The 14,188-nt window shown below is 47.2% G+C and overlaps 1 pseudogene; it reads right to left on the bottom strand.

The window, feature by feature from the left end:
* Positions 1 to 354: 354 nt before the first annotated feature.
* On the bottom strand, positions 355 to 9,360 carry LOC105743189 (annotated as a pseudogene).
* Between the last annotated feature and the right edge of the window lie 4,828 nt (positions 9,361 to 14,188).

Here is a 14,188-nt window from a genome sequence, read left to right as displayed (position 1 = left end):
AGCCTACCAAGTGCTGGGATTACAGGTGTGCACCACCCCGCCTGGCTTTTCCTCTAGTTTTTTTTTTTTTGCACTTTTGCTGCTCCTCGGCCCTGGGTCCTTCATGGTGTCCCCTTCTGCACTGGGGATTGAACCCAGGCATTCATATTGAGCTACATTCCCAGCTCAGTTTATTTTTTATTTATTTATTTGTGTGTGTGTGTGTGTGTGTGTGTGTGTGTGTCAGAACTGGGGATTGAACTCAGGCTCTTGCACTTGCCAGGAAGCACTTATTCTACTGAGCCATCTCCCCGGCTCCCTATTTTTTTATTTTATTTATTTTTAACTTTCTGCAAAGCTTTATTCTGGAGGGGCTCAGTCCTTCTTGGCAGCTGCCTTCCTCATGGCGGCCAGTACCTTGCTCAGCTCCTCACACTTCCTCTTGGCGTGGATGTGCGTCGCTGCCCTTTTCTTGATGAACTTGAAGGCTCGCTTGTCCTTGGAGACCTTGAGCAGCTCCATGGCGCGCCGCTAGTAGGGGGCGAAGCCACACACCTCCCAGATCATGTCCTGCACAAACTTGGTGTGTTTGGTGAGACGTCCGTGGTGGCAGCTGTGCCTCGGTTTACTCACATTCTTGGTCACCTTGTGGCCTTTGTTGAGGCCCACAGCCACAGGATAGCAGAGGGCCACGGCTACTCCTCTTCAATGGTTGCTGTGGTAGAAGGAAGCTTATTTATTTTATTTTATTTTTTTGCAGAACTGGGGATTGAACTGAGGCCCTTGCGCTTGCCAGGCAAGCGCTTATTCTACTGAGCTAACTCCCTGGCCCCAGGAAGCTTATTTTTTAAGACAAGGTCTTGATAAGTACCCAAGAGGGTAGCTGAGATTGTGATCCTCCTGCCTCAGTCTTCCAGAGTGCTAGGATAACAACCATGTGCCACCAGGCCTCACTTCCAGGGAGGCAGAGGCAGGGGCTTGCTGTGTGGTTCAGCCTGGCCTGAATTCACTGTGTAGCCCAGGCTGACCTCCAACTCTTGGAAATCTTCCTGCGTCAGCTTCCCAAGTGCTGGGATTACAGGCATCCGCTACCACACCTGGCTTCTGGAGGTAGGCATGTTAATGGATATACAAATAATTATTAATATATGTTCCTATCCTTTCCCTTTTACATGAGTATGCACTCCAGTGTACGTTTTGCTTTTTAAAAATTTCATAGCCGGTCTTGGCATGGTGGCGCCTACCTGCGATAGCAGCACTCTAGGAGGATGAGGCAGGAGGATGAATGGACAATTTAGCAACTTAGTGACACCCTGTCTCAAAATTAAAAAAATAATAGTAATAATTCTTAAGGGTTGGAGATGTAGCTCAATGTCAAATTGCTGAGTTCAATCCCTAGTACACTAAAAAAAAAAAAAAAAAAAAATCATAGTCCATGGGCTGCTTAGTCTCAAAACCAAAAGGGCGAGGATGTAGCTCAGCGGCAGAGCTTTTGCCCGTCACCTCAGATCCTGAGTTCAATCTGCAGCCTTTGAGTGCCTCTTCAGCTGGCTGAGTTGCAAGCTCCCCGGAGCAGGGGAGGACTGGTTTTACATTCAGATGAGCAGTTTAACCCAAGGCTTAGGACACACAGTCCCCTTCAAAAAGAGGCCTCAGCAAGTAATTGTCTTTTGAAGTCCTGGTTGTGGATAAAGTCCTCTTGTTGTAGGCAGCTGAATTAGACAGAAACATTCTAGGCAGTCTGACAGGGCCAGGCCCTCAAGGAGACAAGATGGAAGACAAGGTGACTTTGCAACTTGAAAGAGACAGACGCTCCCATATGGGCCACACCTCAAGACCAAGAGGAAAGAGGAAGCACAGCTACATACTTCCCTAGGGATGAGCATCAGGGATTGATATTCTAAATAGGTATCAATCACCTTGAAAGTGCCCAAATGAGTCACTAGCCCAATCCCCAACAGGAGAAGACCTTGTCCCATATTCACGCCCACTTGCTATGTGACTCTCACTTTCTCATTCTGTTCTGGATTTAATCAATTTAACCTGAGCAATGGTGCTTGTAATCTCATTGATTGACCATAGTTTTGTCCCACCTCATGCCCACCTACGCTAGTTCCCATGTGTTCTCCACCACCTTAGACCCGCCTCGCCACATGGTTTTCCTCTATAACAGTTCCGGGAAGAGACAGCGTCCCAGGGACGACCCGCTCAGGATCCCCCTCCTGTCCCTCTCTCAGACAGGAGCTTTCTTTCCCCCAATGCATATATTCTGCTTGTAACCTCAGTTTGTTCCTAAAATTCATTCTTTGGTTTTAGAGAACACAAACTTGTCCCAGGTCGCTTTTAGGTTGGGAGATTGTTTTTTACCCTATATGATTTGGAGGTCATCCACCCAAGATCATGTTTTGCTCTGTCATTCTGAGGGCACTGGGGGTGGGAGGGAGTTGGGAGAGGAGCCCTAGAGAGCCTGCAGGAGGAGCTGGGTGCCTGAGGCTCTCCCGAGGGCTTGCTGTCCTCACTTCTGGCGCTCTGGACACAACTGCTCTCCGTTTTTTCCCTGCAAGCATCCTAATGCCTGCTGACTGTAAAGGGCTGTGCACATCTGGCCACTTGCAATCAGCACCACTGTCTGCTGTCCTTACCCCAGTGGCTCATCTGGGACTTGAGCACCCCAACAGCCTCCCCCTCCCCTCGCCAGAACTCAGTGCAGCTGGGAGTGGTGGCGCACACCTGTAATCCCAGCACTTGGAAAGCTGAGGCAGGAGCATCACCCCCAGTTTGAGGACAGCGTGGGCTATGTAGGGGAGGGGGGGAGGAGGAAGGGGGAGGAGGAGGAGGAGGAGTGCAGCACTAAGGAGGCTGAGGCAGAAAGATCCTGTGAACTAAAGACCCTGTCTCAAGAAATCAAAAGGGAAAAAGAAAGCAGAGCTTTGTACAAACATCACACAGAAATTAAGTGCTTCACTATAACTGGTTCGGTTTTTGTCTTCTTTCAAAAGCTCCTTAAGAACAAGAATGGTGGCTTATTTGTGTCAGAATCTTCAGTATCAACTGCAGTGCTTAACGTATAAGCATTTGAAAGATAGCTGCTGAATTAAACCATTAAATGAATGACTTTGGGTTCTAAACTTTTTTTTTTTTTGACTGCTGATTGAATCCAGTTCTTTTTTTTTTTTTTTTTTGGTGGAACCGGGGATTGAACTCAGGCCCTTGCGCTTGCCAGGGAGGTGCTTATTCCATGGAGCCATCTCCCCGGCCCTGAATCCAGGTCTTTCGTACTTAGCTACAGCCCAAATCCCTTTTTCATTTTTCCCCCCAGCCTTTTCACTTTTGAGACAAGTTCTCACTAAGTTGCCCACGTTGGGCTCAAACTTAAGATCCCCCTTTCCCCAGCCCCCCCCCCGGCCCCCCCGGGGTTCTGATGTTACAGGAATGTGCAGCCTGCCCAGCTATGCGTTCATTCATTCACTCATTCACTCATTCATGCATTTATTCTTAGGGATTGAACCTGGGCTTTCACACTGAGCTGTATGTCCAGCCCGTCCGTGTTTTCAGTTTTTGAGACAGGGTCTCACTATACAGTTCAGGCTGCTGAACTTGAACTCACTATGCCCAGACTTGAATTTGTAGCAATCCGCCTGCCTCAGCCTCCCAAGTGCTGAGACTATAGCCATACACCACTACGCCCGGCCTGAGCCCTTCCTAAGTACCACATACATGTGTGTACATAAAAAATTACTTGTATGCAGAATATGTAAAGCATCATGCCTAAAACTCAATAACAGCAAATAACATAATTAAAATCCAAACAAAGTACTTGCAAGTGATAGGTTCTGGCCCAATTACAAACTGCTAAATTACCAAGGCCCTCAACCAACATGGCTGAATCCCCAAAACAGCAGTTTATCTTCCCAGGGACCACTTCCTCCTCTTCTGCCCTCCAGCCCTGGATACAACTTCCTCTTACCTTTCCCGCCCCCACAAGGGAGCCTCCAATCAGCTCCTTGTGTGTTACTGATCCCGCCCCTCAAGCTCCGCCCCTAGCAAAAGTCCTTGAAGTTTCACCTTGCCCGTGGCAACTCGAGGATCTGGCGGGCACCCTGCCCTCCATCCTCTCCGTGTCTTCAGATTAATAAAGGCCTCCCCTCCCCCTTATTTCTGCTTCTCAGCCGCCATCGCAGCTGCTGCTAAAACCTATCAGAAAGTACTATAAGTATCATAAAGATATGTGAAAGGTAAATAATATTTACTGAAAATTATATATCACTTGGACAATTCCAGTTAAACCCCAAGTCAATTCTGCTGGTGAGTGTGGCGGCACACACCTATAATTCCAGCACTGGAGGCTGAGGCAGAAAGATCTCCACAAATTCAAGGTCAGCCTGACATATACAGGAAGATCCTTCCTCAAAAAAGCAAACAAGCTGGGGATGTGGCTCAGTGCTCATAACCCAGCACCACAATAAACAAGCAACAAAACAAATCAGTACCAGTATGTATCCACCAAATTAAACAATGTTAGCAAATATATGGAACTGCTAGAACTTTCCTACATTGTTTTGGGAGTGTTACAACTTTATCAGAAAATGTTTTTACACTTTTTTTTTTTTTTCTCTGAACCAGGGATTCAACTCAGGCCCTTGCGCTTGAGTTGAAGTTTCACCTTCCCCGTTGTAACTTGGAGGATCTGGTGGGCACCCTGCCCTCCATCCTCTCCGTATCTTCAGATTAATAAAGGCCTCCCCTCCCTTTAGGATTTCCAAAAAGGTACAGAAAAGGAGTGGAAAAAAAAAAGGAGTGGATGGGAAGCGCATATTCTACTGAGTCATCTCCCCGGCCCTTAACACTTTCTTATAAAACTGAAGGCACCAGGTCTGGGGGTGGGACTCAGCAAGCAGCTGAGCGCCTGCATGGCGCGCATAAGGTTGAGAGTTTGATTTTTTTTTTTTTTTTGGTGGAACTTGGGATTGAACTCAGGCCCTTGCGCTTGCCAGGGAAGCGCTTATTCTACTGAGCCATGTCCCGGGCCCAAGGTTGTGAGTTTGATTCCTCATTCCAAAAACAAAGCAAAAACAAAACACAGCATACCTTTTTTTTCCCCTCTCATTCCCTAAGAGCAGTGAAAGCATACTTTCACCAAAAGATATGAATGAGGATGTTTATTTATGTATAATGGCCCCAAGGTGGATAGAACCTATGTATCTACCAACAGGAGAATGTATATATAAGCTGTAGTACATTCAAACCATGCAGTAGTACTTAGCAATGAAGAACACACTTAACAACATAGATGAATGAAAGAACACAAAAATATATTCAATCAGGTGAGCATGTATCGGTAATCTTAACACTCTGGGTGGCAGAGGCAAGAGGACTATAATTTCAAGCCTGGTCTAGGCAGCTTTGTAAATTGGCAAGATTCTGCCTCAAAATAAATTTTTTTAAAAAGGATTGGTAAGGGGCCGGGGAGATGGTTCAGTGGAATAAGCGCTTCCCTGGCAAGCACAAGGGCCTGAGTTCAATCCCCGGTTCTGCAAAAAAAATAAATAAATTAATTAAATTAAATGAATTGGTAAAATAGCTCAGTGGTAAAGCCCTGGGCTCAATCTCTAGTACTACCACAAAATAAAACTTATTCAGTTATCTGGCCTGACTCCATGTATACAAAGTATCTGCTGCTGTTGTGTGTGGTGTGGGGATCAAACCTAGGGCCTTGTGCATGCAAAACAAGAGCTCTACCCCCAAGCCACATTTCCAGCCCTGTATGAGGTTAAGAAGCAAAACTCACGTAGGCAGGCGCTGGCCTCAGCGGCACACACCTATCATGCCAGCTACTCTGGAGGCTGAGGCACAAGGACCACAAGTTCGAGGCCATCCTGGATATCCCAGTAAAAGACCCTGCCTTAAAATAAAAAGAGCTTTGGAAGTTAGCTCAGCAGTTGCGTGCCCCTGGCTTCAGTCGCCAGTATCTAAGGCAAATCAACGCAACAAAATGTGTTATAGAATATGGGTGATGGATGGCCTACGCAAGTTCACCTCATCATTCTTTTGCTTTTTCTGTATGTTCAAAACATCGGGCAACAGAGTATGGGGAGAGGGAACTCCGGCACGAACCCTGGCCTCGCATTCCCCAGTCTGCTGTCTTTCCAGGTGGCCTCTTAATTCCTGCCACCTCCTCGCCAGTCTTTTGTGTCCACTTGTTGATGTTCACAGGCCACTCTGAACAGAAGAGTTAATCAGGAATGAGGCAAGGGCATCCTCATTCGCCACTCCTATCCCTGTGCTTGCCTAAGCGTGCCTAAACAGGCACTTTAGTCTGCTGAGCTATCTCACCAGCCCCATCCACTCCTTTTTTTTTTCCACTCCTTTTCTATACCTTTTTGGAAGTCCTACTTAAGGCAATATAAAGAGAAATAGAAGTAAAACAGTGTAGGAGACTGACCTCATAGTTTATTGGACTAAAGCGCCTGCTTAGGTAGAGTGCAGCGGCCAGGGTTTGATCCCTGGTGTGCCGTGCCAGCCCTGCCTGCGGGGCATGCTGAGATGGTGATGGAGACTGGGTATGGTGACGTGCATCTGTAAAAGAGAAATAAAACAGTGTACAGATCCAAAAGGAAATAAATACCTCTCTGAATATTATCTGTGTAGAGACTCCATGAGAAAAAACCAAAACACAACATACAAAAACTGTAAGGACACCCCAGCCCAGGTAATCACTGACCAGAGCCGGACTGGAGGCTGGGCTTCATGGTAGAATACTGACCCAGGACAGAGGCAGCGTGATCAAAAAATACAGTGTGTGTTTGAATACATAAAATTTATTACAATTAAACACATACCACCATTCGACCCCCGTAAGACTCTCCCCTCACCTCACATATGCTTATCCCGCCATTCCTGCCCCTTGCTAACAGTTCTGAGAGTCCTCTTTGTCTCTTTCGTTGAACCAATTCAAAATCTCATTTTCTTTTTTCTGAGGCAGGGTCTCACTATGCAGTTCAGGCTGGTCTGGAGCTCACGTTGATCCTCCTGCCTCAGCCTCCTGAGTGCTGGGATTACAGGTGTGCGCCTCCGCTGCATCCTGCCCAGCATGTTTGCTTTTCATAGTCATTTTGACTTTGGGGAAGAGCCAGAAGCCACAGTGCCAGGTTCGGTGAGCAAGGTGCCTGAGGCCACAGCACTGGGTTCGGAGCCTGTCCTTCAATGGGAGGGCACTCGGTAGTAGCGTTCACTGTGTGTGTATGTATGTGTATGGTACCAGGGATTGAACTCAGGACCTTGTGCTTGTCAGAAAGGTGCTTATGCCGGTGAGCTATCTCCCTGGCCCTACTGTATTTTTTATAACATCTCCTGAAGACTTGAAAAAGCACCAGGCGAGGTGGCACATGCCTGTCATCCCAGCACTGGAGAGGCCAAGGGAAAGGATAGCCCAGAGTGCTTCATCTGAGGAAGCCCGTTGGAGCTGTGAGGGACAGTCTGCGGGGTGTCACCATAGCTGACATAATTTCAGATTACATTAAAGAGCCAGGGAGACAAGACAAGGGTGTTAGGCTTCTGACTTCCTGGGACCTCCCATCTAATTTCTTTCTTTCTTTTTTTTGTTTTTTTTGCGGAACCAGGGATTGAACTCGACCTTGTGCTTGCCAGGGAAGCTCTTATTCCACTGAGCCATGTCCCCTGCCCCCCATCTAATTTCTTTAACAGCTTCATCCATGTCAGTTTTGAGTAAATAAATAAGACAACAAGAAAAGTAGAACACAACCGGTTTCCGTGCATGGACCAGGCATTTCGCAAGTGTGCCACTAAGTGAGACCACAGAGGTTAAGTGGGGACCCAGGAACAAACACCACTGTGTGCTCAGCAGGGTGACAAATAATCCAGGATGTCCAGGGTGTCCACCAAAGTTCAGCCGGAAGCCAGAGGTGGAGACAAACCCGCCTGGTACTCCCTCTGATGCAGGTGCAGAGGATAAAAGGGCCTACAAAGAGCTTGTAGGCTTTGGCTTCCCTGTAGCTAATCACAGTCCACAAGACAGCCAGTCTTGACCAGTTCTTGGTCCTTTAAAAGGATGCCGAAGGCTGTGCAGTAGCTCAGTGGTGGGGGCCTTGCAGACGTGTGCAAGGCTCTGAGTTCTATTCCCAGCACTGAAAACAACCACCGGAGATCAAGCTTCCCGGGCCACGTGCAAACACCTGAGCACAGTGACAGGTTCACTTCACATGTTAAGAATATGCAGACGAGGGCTGGCCAAATAGCTCAGCAGATTGAAGCACCTGCAAGCAGGCACAGGGGCCAGGGCTCAATCCCTGAACCCGCCTGCTGTGCTGGCCCCCGGGGTGTGCTAAGAAGACAATTGAGACTGGGCGAGGTGGTACATGCCTGTAATCCCAGCTCTTGGGAGGCTGTAAACAGGCGGATCACTATGAGTCTGATCTAGTAGTGAGACCCTGAACAGCCTGTAGACCCTTCCGTAAAAAAAAAAAAAAAAAGAATATACAGACGGGCCAGCCAGATAGCTCAGCGGACTAAAGCACCTGTTTAGGCAGGCACAGGGACCGGGTTCTGTCCCCTGCCCCCATCATGCAGGCCCTGCCCCCAGGGTGCACTGAGGCAGTGACTTGAGACTGGGCTTGGTGGCATTGCCTGTTACCCCAGCGCTTGGAAGGCTGAAAACTGGAAGATCACTATGAGTCCAATCTGTGTAGTGAGACCCTGTAGATCCTGTACTCAATACATAAAAATTAAAAAAAAGAATATATAGATACACATAGCCAGGCATAGTGGTGTACACCTGCAATCCCGGCACTCTGGGAGGCTGAGGCAGTAGGAGGACTGTAAATTCAAGCATAGCCTGAGCAATGTAGGGACTCACTGGCACCCTGTCTCAATATTTGAATACATAAATAAATAAAATAGAAGGACAGGGCATGTAGCTCAGTGTGAAGGCCCTGGTTTCAACCCTCAGTACTGCAAAAACAAATGGAAACATGTTAATAACCACATTTTTTTCAGTGCTGGAGATCAAGCACTGGGCCTCACGTGTGAGGAAAGTGTTCTACCGCTAAGCTACTCCCGCACCCCCCGAGGGGCGCCCCCCCCCAGTAGCAGCACCCCAGGGCCAGTATGATTAGCTCTGCTTTTAACGTAATCCTAACTTTCAAGTTGTCTCATTAACCAAGCTAATGGAACACAGCTGGATTCTGCTTCCTTCCCTGGTGCTGACCGGATGGATGGGCTGGTCCATGCCACAAAGGGGCCCACGTACTGGCGTCCCCCATGGCATCCCAGGAGTGACCTTCTGATGGCCTTCTCCTTCACAGAGGCCGCTGTGGGAGCCCGCACTGGGCTGAGGTCCCCAGGTTGCTGCCAGCTCCAGGTCATTGGTTCCTAGTCTCCCCAGGGCCCAAGTAAAGTACCCGCATCCTGCCTCCTCCCCAGAACACACGCAGGAACAGTGGGAATCCCCAAAATAACTCTCTTAAAAGATTCAGGGACACCAGAGGGAAAATAAACAAGGGAAACTCAGAAACAACAGCGGCCCATGGGTCACAGGCAGCTTCGGAGCTCCTCATAGCCAACAATGCCAGCCGGGCCAGTTCCTGCTACGGGCTCTCCCAGGAAGCCTGCCTTGCACAGGAACTGGGCCCTTCCTGCAGCCTGGGACCAGGTGCCTAGGAACCCAAGAGGCTGTAGGAGGTCCGTGGCTGATGTCTTCGCCTTCTGAGGCACCTGTGTATCCTCCTGCACCACCCAGCTCCAGGACCCAGGGTCTGTTTGTCCTGCCTAGTTTTGTTTTATTTCTGGTTTTGTAGTAGCAGGAATTGAACCCAGGGCCGGTGTACTGAGCTACAGCCCTGATCTTCCCCCTTACCACTTTGGTCCAGGGGCTCACTAACTTACACAGCTGGTACTGAGCCTGTGATCTTCCTACCACAACCTCCTAGAGTGCTGGGATACACAGCCCTGCTCCACCACACCCAACCCCTCCAGGAGCTCTCTGTAAAAAGAATTTCCATGCCCTGCATGTCTGTGTAAGATACAGCACCGGGTAGTGAAGGTCATCCTCCTGGCCCCAGATGGAACCCAGGCTATATCTCCTTCCTCTGGGCTGGCCAGGTAGCTCAGCAGACTAAAGAGTCTGCATAGGCAGAGCACAGGGGCCAGGGTTCATCCCTGGTGTGCTCCGCTGGCCCTGCCCTAGGGGCACGCTGAGACAGCGATTAAGACTGAACGTGGTGGCGCACTCCTGTAATCCCAGCACTCGGGAGACTGAAAACAGGAGAATCACTAGGAGTCCGATCTACACAGTGAGACCTTGTAGACCCTGTACCAAATACATTAAAAAAAAGAAAAATCTCCTCCTTCCCCCAGTACAGGGGGTTGAATCTGGGGCCTTTGCACTGAGCTACATACCTAGCCCTAAAATTATTTAAAATATTTTAGTTTGAAACAGGACATCTCAGTAAGTGGCCCAGGCTAGGCTTGAATTTAGCCTCTGCAGAATGCTGGGATTACAGGTGGGCATCATCATAGCCATCAGTCAACTTTAGAATATTTTGGGCTGGGGACGTAGCTCAGCTGTGTAGGTGCCTTCCTGGCAAGTACAAGGTCTTGAGTTCAATCCCCAGTACCAAAACTAACTAAATAAATAAAGAATATTTTCTTTTTTTTGCAGAACCGGGGATTGAACTCAGGCCCTTGCACTTGACAGGGAAGCGCTTATTCTACTGAACCATCTCTCTGGTCCCAATAAAGAATATTTTCATCATCCCTAGAAGAAATCCAGTCCCCCTTTCCCAAACTTCTCCTTAGGTTCCCCCAACCTCCACCCTAGGCAACAGCTAATCTTTTTGTCTCTCCAGATCTGCCCATTCTGTTGACCATACATTCTTTTTTTTTTTTTTTGTGGAACCAGGGAATTGAACTCAGACCCTTGCGCTTGCTAGGGAAGTGCTGCTTATTCTACTGAGCCATCTCCCCAGCCCCGACCATACATTCTTCATTTTTTCTTTTTCTTTCTTTCTTTTCTCTCTCTCTTTCTTTTTTCTTTTTTCTTTTTTTTTTTTTTTTTTTTTGTGGTACCGGGGATTGAACTCAGGACCTTGTGCTTGCCAGGCAAGTGCCTACTCTACTGAACTATCTCCCCAGTCCAAAATTATTATTTTTGGCAAATGCCTGAAATCCCAGCACTGGGGAGGCTGAAAATAGGATTATTGAGTCTAAGCTGCATAGTGAGACCTTATGCCAAATACATTAATGGAAAATTTTTTTTTTTTTTTGGTACCTGGAACTGAACTCAGGATCTTGCACTTGCCAGACAGGCACTGTGCAGATGAGTTATGCTCCTGGTTATTAAAAAATTATCAAATCTCTTTGAGCCTCAATTTTTTCCTCTGCAGAGTAAGACTAGTACCAATAGTGCATCCCACAGTGTAGCACATTGATGTCATTTACAAAAAAAAAAAAAAAAATTAAACTTTATTTGGTAAAGGGTCTCACTACACACTCCAGGGCCAGTATGGTACCAGGGATCAAACCCGGGTCTTTGTGCTTACCAGGCAGGCACTTAGACCACTGAGCTATCTCCCCAGTCCCACATTGGTATCATTTAAAAAAATTAGTTCCGCTGTTTCTTTTCATTACAGTATTAAGATTGTGAAGTCGTGGGCCAGTCTGATAGCTCAGTGGAGTAAAGCGCCTGGTTAGGCAGAGCACAGCGGCTGGGGTTCGATCCCCCAGTGCCGGCCCTGCCCCTGGGGCATGCTGAAAAGCTTGTGACTGGGCATGATGTTGCCAATCCCAGTTCTTTGGGAGGCTGAACACAGGTGGATCACTAGGAGTCCGATCTACATAGTGAGACCCTGAAGACCCTGTAAACCCTGTCCTAAATACAGAAAAGAAGAAAAAAAAAAAAGATTGTGAAGTTTTTAGTTTTGATTTTATGTTGGTTTCTGTGTGTTTCACTTGTGTTGAAGTTGAGTCCACTCTCATCCTATAACTTTATGAAAATGCAGATAGCCAGGTATGGTGGCACCTATAATTCTAGCTAGCAATCTGGGAGGCTGAGGTAGGAGGAGTGTAAACTCAAGCCCAGCTTGAGCCATTTAGTGATTTGGGAAAATCCAAGCTCAAAATAAAAAGTGTTACAATGGCTGGGATGTAGCTCAGAGGGAACACCTTGGGTTCAACCCGTCGGTACCCCACCAATAAAAGAAGGAAAGAAAATAGAGGGATAGTCACAGGGATAAAGAGCACCCATCTCCCTTCTGTGTGTGTGTGTGTGTGTGTGTGTGTGTGTGTTTTAGGGAAGGGTCTACACTTGTTCAAGGTCTTACTACTAGATTGGACTCATAGTGATCCGCCTGATTACAGCCTCCTAAGAGCTAGGATTACAGGCGTGTGTCACCATGCCCAGTCTCAATTGCCATCTTAGTGCACCCTGGGGGCAGGGCCAGCATGGCAGGCCCCGGGATCAAAGCCTGGCCCCTGTGCCTGCTCACAGGTGCTTCAATCTGCTGAGCTATTTGGCCGGCCCCATCCCTCCATGACCCAGTGTAGGAACAAGCGGCTCACCACCGTTGGCCGCATGGTAACAGTAACAGCCACTGTCATTTCCTGAAGCTCACTGTGCAGACACCATCGCTGCGTTTGGACAGTAGACTCTGCACGACCTGTAGTAACGCCTGTAATCCTCACAAAATCCTGGCTCAAACTGCCTGTGCTATTCCAGCCCTACCGATGAAGAACTAGGTATACAGAGAGGGTAAGCGTCTTGCCCCAGTTACACAGCTGGTAACTAAGTGGTGGAAGATACGTTCTCATTTTCCTTCCCTCTCACTTTCTTTCTTTTTCTTTTTCTTTTTTTTTTTTTTTTTTTTTTTTTGGTGGAACCGGGGATTGAATTCAGATCCTTGCATTTGCCAGTCAAGTGCTTATCCTACTGAGCCATCTCCCCAGCCCCTCACTTTCTAAACTTTTATTTTATTGGGTGATGGACTGATGATGCTGGGAATTGAACCCAGGGATGTGTCCCTCCTGGGCAAAGGTCCCACCACTTAGCTACACACTAGAATTTTAAATAGGAAATTTAAAATTCTGGAATTTTAAATAGGTTCTCTCCCCATTTCTAGCATCCTCCTAATTATTTTCTGCAACTGGCTGGGGAATAAACCCTATTTCAATCACCTTTCTATTATACTAATCTTTCTTTGATATACTTAATCTCAGTGAATAATGCACACATATATTTTCCATGTCAGAGATTTACCAATGTAACACTGGGTGTAATGGTGCACACCTGTAATCCCAGCATATGGGAGGTTTGAAGCTTGAGGCAAGAGGCACACTGCGAGTTCAAGGCCAGCCTGAGGGGCCAGGGATATGGCACAGCACCCCCCTCCTCCCCGGCAAGTGCAAGGTCCTGAGTTCAATCCCCAGTTCTGCCAAAAAAAAAAAAAAAAAAAAAAGAAAAAAGAAAAAGAAAGGTTTCAGATTAATAATGTGAAGGCCAGTCTGGGTTACATGGTGAGTTCAAAGGCACTCTAGATTAGCCAGGTATAGTGGCATACACCTGTAATCCAGCACGCAGGAGGCTAAGGTAGGAAGACTGCTGTGAGTTCGAGGTCAGCCTGGTCTATGTAAGTGAATTCAAGGCCAGCCTGAACTACATAGTGAAAGCCGGTCTAAAAAAAAAAAAAAGAATTTTTTTTTTTTATGGAACTGGGGATTAAACCCAGACCCCTGCGCTTGCCAGGGAAGCACCCATTCCACTGAGCCATCTCCCCAGCTCCCAAAAAAAAGAATTTTTAGTGTATGTATTGCTGAAGCAAATGCAGAAGAAAAAGAATTTTACCAATGTAATCTACATTTAAAATTGCCTCAGTCTATTTTTTTTTTAATTTTCTTATTTTTAGACAGGGTCCCACTGTGTACCTCAGGATAACCTTCAATTTACTACGTATTTGAGGCTGGCCTCAAATGTAGCTGAGGCTGGCATGAACTCCTTGGCTCTTCCTGCTTCAGCCTCTATCAAGTGCTGGAATCACAGGTGCGCACCAATGTCCAGGCGTCTATTTTTACTTGCTGTCTCAGAAGAGGATTCCAGCTTGATTACTTATTTCATTCTTTCAGAAATGATTGAGATTTTTAAAAAGGTAGTAATGTACAAAACATATGTACAAAAAGCTTTTTTTTTTTTTTTTTTTTTTTT

The sequence above is a fragment of the Octodon degus genome, unplaced genomic scaffold, assembly GCF_000260255.1.
Source record: "Octodon degus isolate 3935 unplaced genomic scaffold, OctDeg1.0 scaffold00104, whole genome shotgun sequence".
NCBI lineage: Eukaryota > Metazoa > Chordata > Mammalia > Rodentia > Octodontidae > Octodon > Octodon degus.
This window is presented reverse-complemented; position numbering and strand designations above follow the sequence as displayed.